Source organism: Mercenaria mercenaria, chromosome 7, assembly GCF_021730395.1.
Source record: "Mercenaria mercenaria strain notata chromosome 7, MADL_Memer_1, whole genome shotgun sequence".
Lineage (NCBI taxonomy): Eukaryota > Metazoa > Mollusca > Bivalvia > Venerida > Veneridae > Mercenaria > Mercenaria mercenaria.
Window position 1 is genome coordinate 37,587,008 of NC_069367.1, and position 15,250 is coordinate 37,602,257.

Here is a 15,250-nt window from a genome sequence, read left to right on the forward strand (position 1 = left end):
AATTGAAAAATCTACTTTCAAGGGCAGATAATTCAAGATCAAGTCTTGGTACCTATGATTTTTGATATTTGATATATATTTTAAACTTGATTCTCAGTCAGTACACAAAGTGTACAGAAATTCTGCCCTAAGGAAAATTTTCGCTCTATATACATATAGACAACTGTCCCATTTCCCTTTAATATTTTTTATTGGGCCGTGAAACAAAGATATTTACTTTTAAGTTTAACAGATTTGTACATTCTATCTGATTCAAAGTACACACATGCATGAAGTGCAACGCGTTCATGAAGCGTGTAAACAGAACTAAACATGCACTTTCCTTACGTATGTCCTTATTTCTATATTTGTATAATGCAATAACATCAGATTGCTGCGGACTTTCATAGTATATGGACAAAAAAGATTTGATTTCTCTAAAGTGTTCTTTATACAATTAGTTCAGTCAAAAGAGAATTAGATATTTGTACAAACTTTAAGGTAAAAGAAGTATTACGAAATTGATATATGGATATACAAGCTTATTCTAGGGGTAAGTGTTAGTTGTTTACCTTAGGTTAGTTTAATTATTCTATATTGATTGTGAAACAAGTTCTACAATTTTTATACGCTCGTCTCTGGAAGAGCGGTGCGTATTATGTGAACACCCGTGCGTGGCGGGCGGTCGGCGTCCAAAAGCATGTCCGCTCAACAAACTTGGTGACAATGTTTGTGGGCATAATATCGCGGCCAAGTTCGATAACCAGAAAAATCGCTCCAGATATTCTAGAGTTATGGCCCTTGAATTACTCAAAATCTGCAAATTTAGCCTTGTCCGCCCTCTAAGGCAAACAGTCTTCATCCGATCTTCATTAAACTTGGTGACAATGTTTGTGGGCATAATATCTCGATCAAGTTCGATAACCAGCCAAATCGCCTCTTGGATTATGGCCCTTGAATTACTCGAAAATCTGCGAATTTAGTCTTGTCCACTCTCTAAGTCGAACAGTGTTCATCCGATCTTCACCAAACTTGCTGACAATGTTTGTGGACATAATATCTCGGCCAAGTTCGATAACCAGCCAAATCGCCTTAGGTACTTTTGGATTATGGCCCTTAAATTAGGCCAAATTCGATGACGGGCGTATTTTGTGACAGTCTGTCACTCTTGTTATTAGTTACTCTCGATACCTCATTCCTAATGAAACTCATCTTCATGCAGGAATGAGAGAAAAGGCTAGCTTCACGTTATAAATCCTGGCCGCTAGATTAAAAGAATATAATTTAGACTTGCGAAGTAATGTGTTTAGTCTATCGTTCGAAATATTATAAATATTAAAATCCTATAAATATATTGGAAGCATATGTATAGAACCATTTAAGTATTCCAATAATATTAGTAATTTTCATCCAAACAATGTCGTGAAAATCAGCAAACTGAAACAACACAATACATGTAACTGTTATCTTTTTAGCATTGTCCATACTGAGACAATTAAATCGTATGGGTACATTAAATTGTTCTCTTTTTTTAAATAGAATAAAAAAAAACACACGCGCGAACGCACGCCCACCCACACACACACGCGCGCGCGCGCACACACACATTTTATTGTTTTTGTCGAACCTGTTTGTTTCATCGCAAGTGTTCGTTAGAATAAAAATGGTTTCTTATAACGCATATATAGGCTACATGCAATTAATTTCTGTAAAAATAATCACACGTTCACCGTTTAGATCTTCAGGAATTAAATTTCAGATCGTATATTCCCAGATTTTTTTATTTCTGTTATACTAGTGTTTTCAATTTTTTATCATGTTGTAAAATAAATATATGGGCTGTTCCATGACAAAACCTGTATATGTGAAAACAAAATCAAATTGAGATAACAAACATTTCATGAAGAACATTGTTTTGCCTTAAAAATCCGACATTTCTAAAACATTATCTTCACTATTTCAAAATTTACAATATGAAAGTATTTAACTGAAAAATAAATTGTGAATTTTTTGTTTTATTACGGGCTTTTTTTTATCAATAAAGCTCTGTCTTCTCATTGTGTGTGAGTGTTTTATGATTTCGATTTTGCATGAGCGATTTTGCAGGATTTTAAACTATTTATTATGCAATAATTATATCATGTCACTAATACAGGTTTTCTCATGGAATGACCCATAAAAACCTATTTGCAAAGCGTGCACCTAAGTTTTAAAGATGAACAAATGTAAAAAGAAAGTGAAAATAGTAACCTTGAATAAAGTCCCTGAAAAATGAAAACATCTTTACTCCAAAGCTTTGGAGACTATTATTGTTGGTATCATTATGATTTGTATTCAAATGGTATGATAAAAGTGGTTCGTGTACTCATATTTCTAAACATCTTTAAACAATTGAAAATGATATATAGCAAGTCCGTGTTTAAGAAATTGATCAGAAGTCCAACAGAATAATTTTACGATTGAAGGGAGCTCTCTTTTACATGATATTTTACTGTCAGTCATACATTCACAGGCGCGTAGCTGCTTTTACGCAGATATGCAGCTGCGTAGTGAAAATCTGGCAAGCAGACACAATTAAACTGGCTAATTTATTATATTTGGTTGCAACAAGAAGTCTATATCATGCAACGGAGATTGCTTCATATTTTGTTTGAAGTACAGTAAACTGAAGTAATAGCAAACTGGTTTATATAATTAGTTGATTTAACGTGCATTGAAATTCACCAATAATTTTCTTTGTAGTTTTATAACAATTTAGGTACAGTCATTAATCTATTATTTATTTGCTTATTTTGTAATAATCCTGACCATGTGAAATATAACATTCATATGCCATTAAAGAGTCAAATTTCTATAATAAATTATAATACAATGTCAAAAATTGGTAAACTGTTGGTTGAGAAATCGGCAAAGAGACATTTTCAAGGCTAAGAGTTTTTGAATATTACATAAAACAGCAAACGTAATTTGTCACGCATAATAATTGCGTTATTTTCAGATATTATAGATATATCTTATGATTGCACTTAAATATATGAAATTATCAATTATTCCATGGTCCCAATGTTGTAGAAAATTAAATATAATAGAAATAATTACACATAATTAACTTCTATGCGTATTGCCAAGGTTTGACACCGGTACAAGTCATACGGTATTACAGTATCTGACAACCAATTCACAGTGAGAAAAATATGTTCTTTCTTTATAACTGGTGATTACAGTTCTTTTTTTCAATGGCCGTATTATAATTATCATTATTAATTATTTATTATTATTATTATTATTATTATTTTTATTATTATCATCATTATCATTATTATTATTATTATTACTTTATTATTATTATTATTATTATTATTATTATTGTTATTATGACCTAACTAAATTATATGTATTATATTTCAGAAGACCTTTAACAACATTCTAAAAAAATATCCAATCAATATTTCATTGTAATACATGGTTTTTAGATGTCGTTGAGATATATCAACAATCACGCTATGTTTTTAACATTTTTTTATGATTCAATATTGTTGGTAAAATGTCTACCCAATGCTAATGTTAAGCCTGAAATTTTCATGTTTTTTTTTTGGTTTTTTTTTTTTTTTGTTTTTTTTTTGTTGTTGTTGTTTTTTTTTGGCACTTCGCCACTGTGATCTCGCGCTTCTCCATCATGAGCAGGCGATACGCGAAGCGCGGGATCATGATAGCAAGCGCGAAAGTTTCGCGATCTCGGCATTCGCCATCGTTATCTCGCGCTTAGCATATTGTTAGAAAAAGTAATGCATAAAGCGCGAAGCGCGAGATCACGATGGCGAAATCGCGAAATAATTTAAAAGGTGTAAGAAACATTTTGCAGAATACCGGTACTGTTTTAGTTTGTTTATTTATTTTTTGTTTTTTGTTGGTTTTTTTTTTTTTTTTTTTTGTTTTTTGTTGGTTCTTTTTAAGATAAGGGAAGTTGACGTAATGAAGACGTCACTATACCAGAATGATTTCCCTATCAGTTCATTTGTATCAGTATCATGAAACTTAGCATGTCTTTGTTGACTAGTCTAGTATTCAGTTTGGAGTTATGGCAAAGGACTTCGGACACAATCATATGCTTCTAGCCTAAATTTTGAATGCAAAATTCTCATTAAGTATTTAAACAATACCAAAATCGTTTTGAATCACACCTAAACCAATGTATTAGTTAACTTATTACAACAGAAACTGATTTGTATCTGTTCTTATCAAAATTTTTGTCTTATTTAATCTAGGACTAGGTATATTTTATTTTGAAAAAATAAAATGTTTAATTTCCGTTAAAATATAATGTCACCACTTTACGGAAGTTTCAAGTATATGAATTTCAATTGAAAAAGTGGCAAAATATGTTTATTTAAGGAAAAATAACATTTTCAGATTAAAATTTTATACATAAATTAAAAAGAGAACGATATTTTTGCAAACAATTTGTACTTGATTTAAACTTACTTATCTATACACTGTTCGTAATGTAAAGTTATTGATGCATTACATGTGTGTGCTGTATAGCATTAATAGTAAGAAAAGGCAGTCATTCTCATCTTATCAAGGCCTTAGGGTGGGTTCTCGCTGGGGATAAGTACCAGTGGCACAGACAATATTTGGTTTAAAAATGTAATAAACATGTATGCGAAATGACATTTCTTTGTGGGGCTTGCCTAAGGAAGCTGTATCTGACTGCAACCCTGCTAAAGATAATGTTGTGCAAATCAAGGCTTAAGTTGTAGACAAAACACATTCAAATGTATCATTTGTAGGGCTACAAGTAGAAGTAGGTCGCTGCATAAAAATTCCACATGAAACTCGGCTGGACATTTTAGTTCGTTTTCGAGTCTAGCTGTACTTGTATATGCCAACTGCATGGAATGCGACTTGACACAACACTTTGATGCCATCACACTGAATGTGAAACCGTCATTGATATGACCTGCCAAGAGAAGCTACTGTTCTTGACCTATGCATCACAGGCATATCAATGCCAAGCCTTATTTTTGTTGGATAGACTATAGTCAGGATCAGATTAACTGCTGTACACATATTGCCTCTTTGTTGTTGTGTTCTAAGGCCTAGTCCGCCGCAAAGAACAATCTTCAATTTAGTTTTCATAAAAGGAAGAACATGAAGTAATGAATGCGTGTGACATTTAGTATGTGTCTAAAGAATATAAATATAAACGCACAGAAAAAGATGTGAAAAATAAAGAAATGAAAAAGATATGAAAAATACAAAAATAAAAGGAAAGCAAATAACTTCCTCATCGCTAGTGGCGTGCGCGTCTCTCACTACTATACATGTAAAACATACCTATGTGTACGCTTTGCAAACATTTTGATGCCATTGAGTAACAAACAGATGTAAAGATATGTGACTATCAAATTATTTAAAATGAATATAAAAAGTTTTGGTTAGTTTACATTTGGGAACACCCTGTAGTTATATTTTTATTGTTTAAAAGTACTGTACTCCCTTTTAATCAACACAATAGTCAAAGAAAATAAATGTGTATAATTAATATCTACATATGCTGGCCAAATATGGTTTTGATGCACGTAGGGGTGGGTGGGGGTAGGGGGAGGGCAATGTTGTATAAAGAGAAATAGCTTTTATATGTGTATAACAGGATACGTAATCCTATTTAGAGCAAACAATCACCGTTTTATGAAATAATTATTGAAAATTTGACTTTAAGAAATAATCTCAAAGATGTATTTTGATGGTACATGTGTATTTGTAATTAAATATCTACTTCTTAGTGGTTTTTTTTTTACTCTTGGAGTAGGCAAATTCATATAGAAAGTGTCCGAAGTAACAACAATCGTACATTCATGTATCTCTTGAATGATATATCCAACATAATGATATTTTCAAAGTGTTTCACCACTAACCATTTGTTTTGAGTTAATACTTGCACATATATATACCGTGGATCACTAAACCACAGATTGCACGTGCAATATTACGCACATACATTGTAAAATAAAACGTTTTATATAAACAATTAACAAAGAATAAGGTTTTCGTACAATGTTTTTGCTTCAAATACACGCTAAAATGCACCTATTGCCGTTCTCACATTGATAAATAATCAAGGAGAGTATACACCGACCCCGACCCCCATTAAGCCTACGTACTATAAAAATGTCATAGCTACGCGCCTGGAACTTCAGAACTAATTATCTATGGAATTTTACGCCAGAGACCTCATTCTGATGAAGTCTGAAAATGTGTATAGCCATGGGCCTATTCGTTTAAAAAAAAACGGGACACGCCAGTCACGTGAGTGATTAGAAAAAAAAAACTTCTTGCCAATTGTATTAATAAACGAACACTCCAGCGTATGCCGGCCACTTGAGCTACGAGTAAAACAAAATATACTTCTAATTTGTTATGGTTTTCTTCTGTGGTATCTTCCAAACAAGTTAGCGAAATCTTTTTTGTAGTATGTTTCTACCGTAACTCAAAATTTCCAACTGTTTATTCGAATCTATATCGCGAAAATACATGATTTGTCGCATATCCTATATCGCCTGATATTAAAAAGGAAAATACTTTGAATAGTTATTGTAAACCCCCCCCCCCCCCCCCCCACCACATACCCCATGAGTGGTGGGGTATATAGATTTGCTCTTGTCCGTCCGTCCGTCCGACCGTCCGTCCTTCCTCCGTCCGTCCGTCCTTCCAAGAATGTTGTGTCGCGCCTAGCTCCAAAAGTATTTGACGTAGAGTCACAAAACTTTACAGGAATGTTGGTCAGCATGTGTAGTTGTGCACCTGGGGTTTCGCGTCCGGATTCATTCAGTCGTGTAGGAGTTATGGCCCCTGACTTTGTAAAAATTGGTCATTTTAGTGTTGTGTCGCGCCTAGCTCCAAAAGTATTTGACGTAGAGTCACAAAACTTTACAGGAATGTTGGTCAGCATGTGTAGTTGTGCACCTGGGGTTTTGCGTCCGGATTCATTCAGTCGTGTAGGAGTTATGGCCCCTGACTTTGTAAAAATTTGTCATTTTAGTGTTGTGTCGCGCCTAGCTCCAAAAGTATTTGACGGAGAGTCACAAAACTTTACAGGAATGTTGGTAAGCATGTGTAGTTGTGCACCTGGGGTTTCTAGTCCGGATTCATTCAGTCGTGTAGGAGTTATGGCCCCTGACTTTGTAAAAAATTGTCATTTTAGTGTTGTGTCGCGCCTAGCTCCAAAAGTGTTTGACGTAGAGTCACAAAACTTTACAGGAATGTTGGTCAGCATGTGTAATTGTGCACCTGAGGTTTCGCGTCCGGATTCATTCAGTCATGTAGGAGTTATGTCCCCTGACTTAGTAAAAAATTGGTCATTTTAATGTTGTGTCGCGCCTAGCTCCAAAAGTATTTGACCTAGAGTCACCAAAGTTTACAGATCTTGTCCAGACTTACTCAAAAAAAAAGTTTGTGAAACATGTATGTTAAAATGTTCTTGACCTAGAATCATAAAACATTAGATGATTATTTTATAGCCTGTGAAGTGTTCTCTTTAGGACTTTACTCAGTTATGGCTAACTAAGTGAAAAATACACATAAGGTTCTTAAAAGTTTGTGTTGCAAACATCTTAAAAATTATTTAACCTGAGTCATAAAACCATGTTACAGTGGCAGGAGTGGGGGCACCTGTGTCCTATGGACACACATCTAGTTTTGTGTCTATTTCAAATGTACTAGATGATTTGAACGTTTCTCTCCCGTCTTTTATTGCCAGGACGGACTCTCTACTAAATGATGTTGATGTTATTTCTAACATACAAAGCATCCGGACCCGACGACATAAGTCATCGTATGTTAAAAGAGAGACAGCATCCTCAGGTAAAAACCCTCTTAAACAGGTCCGTACAAGAAGGTATTTATCAGAATTGCTGGAAAGATGCCATTGTTGTGCCACTTTTCAAAAAAGGATAATGTAACAACCCTTCTAAGTATAGACCGATCTCTTTAATCAGCTGTGTAGGTAGATTCATTGAGCGTGTTATTTTTAAGTATATGCACAATTTTTTAATGTCAAACGATTTGATATACAAAACGCAATCCAGGTTTCTACAAGGACATTCCACAGTTTTTCGACTCATTGATCTATATAATCAAATTTGCAAATCCTTTAAAGGCAACATACATAGTCTTTTGTGATATATCGAAACTTTAATAGAGTTTGGCATAAAGGTCTTATCTGTAGCTCACCTGGGCCAAAGGCTCAAGGTGAGCTTTTGTGAACGCTCGATGTCCGTCGTCCGTCGTGTGTCAACATCATCTGTCGTCCGTCATGTGTTAACAATTTCTAAAAACAAGAGCGCCGCCAAGCGAGGCAATATACGCCCGAATGGTTACATTAGAGGATGGGAGCAAAATTTAAAGAACCTGACTGTTGAAGCCCAACGGACAGGAATAACAAAAAAGAAGAAATTCAAATAAAATAATTTTCTAAGTCCACAAAAAATTTTTACCAGGTAAAGTTATGTCAAAAACATCTAAAAAAATTTATGTACCATCCATGTTGTACCACAGAAAAGTGGTCTCGGTTTTTCCCTACGGCCAATAATAAAAAAGTTTCAAAATAAGCTATTTATAGTAACAAAAAAGGGAAATAATTCAAAAAATATATTGTAAGAGAACAAAAAGGGATCTGCCAAATAAAAACAAGAGCACTGCAATGCAGAGCAGTATACACAAAGCAAAGTCATACATGACCTTTGACCCCGAAGTGTGACCTTGACCTTGAAGCGAATCATCCAAAACATGCGCTCTGCACGTCGCCTCAGTGTGGTGAACATTTGTGCCAAGTTTCTTTGAAATCATTCAAGCAGTTCAAGAGTTACAGAGCGGACACGAAACACATTCATATGACCTTTCACTCCTAAGTGTGACCTTGACCTTGAAGCTAGTCATCCGAAACAAGCGCTCTGCACGTCGCCTCAGTGTGGTGAACATTTGTGCCAAGTTTCTTTGAAATCCTTCACGCAGTTCAAGAGTTAAAGAGTTAAAGAGCGGACACGATTAACACACATATGACCTTTGACCCCTAAGTGTGACCTTGACCTTGAATGGCACATTCAAAACATGCGCTCTGCACGTCGTCTTGGTGTAGTGAACATTTGTGTCAAGTTTCTTTGAAATTCTTCAAGGGGTTCAAGAGTACAGAGCGGACACGAAATTGCTAACGGACGGACGGACGGATAGACGGACACCGGGACCATAACATAATACGTCCCTTCGGGCGTATAAAAATCTTTTTCTTCAAAACCACTAGGCAGATTAACACCAAATTTCACAGGAATGATACTTGGCCTCCTTTCAAAATTGCCCAAAGAATTGAAATATATGCAGAACTTTGGTTGCCAGCTTAAAGCTGGCGTTCCCTAAGGCTTAGAGTTAGGTCCTCTTCTTTTCCTTATATACGTTAACGACTTTGCAGACTCACTTTTAAGTAGACACGATTATTTGCAGACGATAGTTCTCTAGCCGCTTCCTCTTCCGATATACACGAAATTGAACTTTCTCTAAATTCTGACCTTAGGAAAATATCAGAATGGTCAAAACAATGCCTGGTTACATTTAATTCCACAGACACTTGGGGTCAGAACACCCCCACCCAACCCACTCTCCTCCGTCCTTGGTTTAGTTTAGCGGATATTTTTAGCATTTTACCATGTATTGAACATAGGTGACGATCATAAATCGTATTTTGTAATATTTTAGCGTGTTTTTAAAAATGCATATTTTACCATCAATGCTCTCAACATCTCAAGATTTGCAACTGTATAATGGTCACTGGGACACAACAGCCGATTAAACTTTCAAATTAACACCTACCTATGAATCCCTGGTATCAATCGACGGGTCTGTTACCAGTCTGTCAAATGACACCAGTCCTGACAACTGCAATTCGTATTCCGACTCCAAAATCAATAAGTATTACAAGAAAAGTATTGATGTAAACATCAAAGGGCGCAATGTAATTAAAGGAGAAACAAGTTAAGTTTCATCTTTTAATAACAACAGTAAGAATTTCACAACATATGTATTAAACCAACACAATCAATACAGGAAAACAGAGAAGAACATTGTAAGGAAATGTAATATTATGCAGTTTTAAAGAATTATGAAAATTTCAAAACTTGTTTTTTTAAGTTTACTGTGACTAAGAAAAGTGTTGCTATGAAAGAGAATTGAAGGTGAAAGTGAAAAAAAGTTTGAGCTTTTAACGTAACAACCAGTGCCGTAACTACGTTGAGGCACAACGGTGTTTTTTTAAGCAACTTGTGTTTTTTTTACATTTGATATATCTATGAAATTCACAATTTCTGTTTTCGCTCTAAACAAAACAGATACATTTAATACAAATATCTTACCTGATTTGTCTCCTGTTTTTTCTGTTTTCATGAAAGTGCAACAGAGAACTCTAGCAGATCTATATATTCTTCAGTAAAACTGAGTCGATGAAGCAAATATTTTGCAAATATTTTGTAAATTGTTTATTCAAATCCTCTTCGTGAATATTACTTTTGTAATGTATATATTTCTTTGTCTATTTTAGGAGTTATGTGTACTGAAAACTCATTTTGGTGTGTCCCATTGATAAATGCCCAAGTCATATATATTTTGATGGAAAAGATACGTAGACTTGATTTTTTTACTGACTTACGGAAGAGACAGTGAGTTTTGTTTCTTATGTGATGGTAGAGTCAACGGTAACTCCTAAACATAGTCACACGTTTCCCTCAAAGCATTTCTCACATGAGCATTTAATTTTGTACTTACGTTTGTGAATCACATAACGTTTTGCTAACAATTTCATGTGTAAACTGGCTTTAAAAACGTACCATTTTCTTGTGGAACTTCAAAACTTCTGAGCCCACTACCTATTCTCCGACTTACCAGTCTATTATGGTAAACCTGTCAACCTGTGTTGCTCAGATTCATTTGTCTGAAATGACTTTAAAATGCATAGTTTTGCCTTATTGAATTTTCCACATCTCTCCAAACCCCACCTCTACTATTACTCAAATTACGCAGACGAGTAGTGCGTCAGAGATGGCGTAAATGCTTCATTTTATCTTGTATCAATTCAAAATTTACCGGGAGGACCCTGAACCTCTATCTCTATTTGTACTCAAGTTATGCAGGCGGGAAATGTGTACATTTGAACCTGATTCTCTCAGATTCTTTATCGAAAATGTCTTAATGCACCATTTTGTCTTTTATAATTTCAAAATTTCTTGGGGAGGACACCGAACCCAACTCTACGTGCACTCCTATTATGCAGGCGAGTAGTGTATACATTTTACTCTGATGTGCTCAGATTTTTGCCTGAAATCGCTTGAAACTAATTGTATAGTGTCAAAATTTTTCGAGGAGGACCGTCCCCGATCTCAACTTGGCTCCAATACTGCAGACTAGTCATGTGTTCATTTTAAAACTGTTTTATTCAGATTTTTTATCTGAAATAACTTAAATTACACGATTTTGTCTTTCAGAATTTCAAACATTTTCTCAGGATGGGCCCTTGTAACCCTACATTCACATATGCCACAACTCCGTGTGCATTTTATAGTTGAAGAAAACATGTTCAAATTAATTGTTGACTTGTAAAATCGTAGTTTGTACCTAAGCCCATCATAGTATATGCAACACTATATAACGTAGTCACACCCGCGATCGTATAGTTACTTACAACAAGTTCAGTTACCAGTTTTACTACAACTTTTATTCTGATTTCATGTTTACTCAGATAAATACAAAACAGAAAAAAAATGATTACGAATCTAAGAACACAAACTTTTATAGCACATATATCTCGGAGCCTCACAATTAGATCTCGTCCAAAGGACTTACAGTAAAACATCTTTGATTGGTATTTAAGTTATAAATTCAATCTACTTTGGTGGCATGGCGGGTATTACACATCACGCAATAGTTAGAATATTGATTAGATAGACATCATATTATATCACGTCTGAATAAACATATTACGTAAGTTATAAATTTTACATTTATACGTACGTGATAAAACTTGGAGAATACAAGACACATGTTAATAAGGAACGTGATGTAGCACTTATATAACATCTGTTGTTTACAACTTTGCAAATAGAATTCGTGATCCGGCAAATTGGTTACATGTATAACTTTAAGACAAAATTGAAATGCAATATCTATGTAATACATGTATACGATTTGAATGGACATCAAAAGTAAATAAAATCAATTACAAAACAATAATTCATAAACACATGATAATACAAATATGTAACTATGTTACAACTCTTTCCCGAAAGAATTCTGCCTCGGTGTTGTTTTTTTTTCAGGTCTGGTTACGGCACTGACAACTAAAAATATTTACACTTATATATAAATGAAATCTATTTGAAACACTTAATAATTAAATCAATAAGATAATAATAAAACAGTATCTTCCTTAAAACATAATCATGTATAGTGCATTTTAATCGACCTGGCGGGGTGGGGTTTCGTGACAGTCCACTGCATTATTGTTCAGGATATAGGCCTATAGTATATTCGGCAACCTGATTTCTTATTCATTGGCCATCTACCTTACACTGTAACCACTGTAGCTCTTCCTATTTTGCTCGTTTTGTTTGTTTTTTTAGATTACCGTTATTTGCATAAGCCAGAGATTAACTCCGCCCCAGCAGGTCAAATAAAAGCCACTATATCAATTCAACATGAAATAGAGAGACTCTCCCAAAACATGCTGTACAAACTACACATTAAAATGAAAACACCGACAAATACCATGTAGTTATTTTTAGCGATAGATTAGTCCATTTTACGAAAACAGGTAATACTGTTATACAACGCATTACCCAGCAGTTAAGCCTTTTAAAGTAATGACAAAATATTATCCGATGGTACATTATAATCGTTCAATATGGCGAAAATGAAAATATTTATGCAGTCTTTTCGCTCGCGGGAAGACACTGTCTTATTTTTGTTAGAAAATGTCAGTTAAAATTTGGCGAACATCACAAATCTCTCTAAAAATGGATCTTGGAACAAACATATATATCTAATATTGTAAAGTCGGCATCAAACATACTAGGATCTATGAGAACTTTAAAGGCACACCTTAAATAAAATATATTAAGCTTATTTGAGACCATTCCTAGAATATGCCTCTGTTGTTTGAAATAACTGCGCGAATTATGAAAAAGATCAATTAGAAAAAATCCAACTTGAACCAGTGCGTATTGTTACGGGATATACGCGTTCAGTATCAATAGAAAAACTTCTAAACGAAACTGGTTGGGTTTCATTTACAAATTAATTTTAGTATACAAAGGAACAAATGATAACTTGCCAACATATTTACTTTTTCAATACTGGTGACCTATGGCTTTTATTGCATATCTTTGTTTCTTAGACGATTGACCTTCAATATACAAAATATCGCCCATCTCATATACAGAGACTATATGCGTGCGCCTTTAAATTAGTGCGGGGGCCAATAACGTGCACCATGCATCCCCCACTCCCACTAGACTTTTTTCATAGATACCAAATTGTTCGGCATATAACAAGTTAAATCATTTTCTGATACCTGTCCTGAGCTCTGATGGCTTCATATGGACTTGTAATAGCTTAAATGTAAAGCCAAGTCATCTACGAATATATTCATATATATATATATGGTATAGGTAGGTACCTGGGGTGTTGAGACTCGAACAAGGATCAAAATCTAACAAAGTGTCATTATCAACTGAAATTCAGTATAAATTACAATAATATTTTTTTTTTTAAATAGGACAGGTATCAGAAAATGATCAAACTTGTTATATGCGGTAGGGTGCTGGCCAAGACTAAGCTGACCCAACCCGGTAAGCAGTGAGAATTGCTTTAATGGTGTCATTGGACTCAGTGGAGGAAGTGCTTGGGTATTCAGGACCATCTTGACTGCTCTGACAAGTTCATATTTTGAGAATATTACCGGAATTTGACCTATGACCTTGACCCCTAGCCGACCGGGTTCGAACCTAGCGTGGCCTTTTTTCTCTAGGTACTGACTTGTCCTTTGCAACAAGGTATCATTTATTAAAATTTGACATCAGGTTATGAAGATATGGCTTCTCAGACAAGGACCACCCCTCTATTTAATATATGTACATAGTATGCATATTTTCACGAAAACTGATACATTTTGAGACGGTCCTCCGACGAAACCGTCGGCGGTAAAATTATACAAGTTAATATCCGTTTAGACATTGTTTGAATTTAATTTATAAAAGTTATTTCATTAAAATATCTTGTGTTTGCAACATTCTACAATTATTTGAAGTTAATGAAAAACACGGACATTTTCCGTACGGAAAAGTACGGAAATACAGCTTTTATCTTTAATTACGTACATACGGACGAACAGATGTTGTCTTTTTTGTCACAAACATTCAGATGTTGTCATTTTCTATCAAAACAAGTTTTTATTTGCAGTTATTTACCCAAAATAGATATTTTATAAGCACTTTTTCCTTATTTTACTGTCAATATTTTAAGCCAAAAATGACAAAGTTCAGCAAATGTTCCCGACGGCGTACCCGTCAGGGAAAAACATTATTTTTAATATTCGATTAGGCAATACTACCTATTAAAAGAAATTTCACTTTGATGCCTTACTTTTAACGCTTTTAATAATAAAATGAAATTGATGATTTTTTCGAAAAAATGCGACCAAGATTAGCCGGTATTTATTCAAGTGAACACCGGTCGACGCACGACAATGCGATACGACATTATGAAAATGTCGCTTCGTATTGTCGAGTGTCGTTTGAGATTATCGCATGTCGTTTGATAATGTCGCCGTCGCGTTTGCAGGGCCGACACACGACAACGCGAAGTGACATCGCGACATTACGAAGCGACATAGCGATAATGCGATATGACGCTCGACAACGCAAAGTGACATCGCGATATATCGTGCTTTTGAAAGGCGACATTTCAAAGTGGATATCGCGACATTGTCGTTTGGGATTGTCGCCGTCGTTTGCGATTGTCGGGTATCACTTCGTAATGTCGCTTTGTCACTTTGCGTTGTCGTGTGTCGACCCCACAAACGCGACGGCGACATTATAAATGGCCCCAACAGGATTCCGTATTAACAACAGCAACAACAAAATTTATTCAGTATTAAGTAATATAACATTACTTCTAGCCTACATACAAGTGTAGGGACAAAAACAATGAAAGTTTTGCAACTCCAGTTCTAAGG

At 34.8% G+C, this 15,250-nt stretch overlaps 1 protein-coding gene across 2 annotated transcripts in view; it reads left to right on the forward strand.

The window, feature by feature from the left end:
* Positions 1–375: 375 nt before the first annotated feature.
* Positions 376–15,250, forward strand: part of LOC123554379 (plipastatin synthase subunit A-like) — a 28,814-nt gene continuing 13,939 nt past the window's right edge. Inside the window, exons 1-2 of one of the 2 annotated variants that reach the window (XM_045344477.2) lie at positions 376–532; positions 7,739–7,842. The gene's annotated coding sequence lies outside the window, so the exon portion shown is untranslated. The remainder of the gene's footprint in view (positions 533–7,738; positions 7,843–15,250) is intronic. The other variant, XM_045344478.2, reaches the window with a different exon arrangement.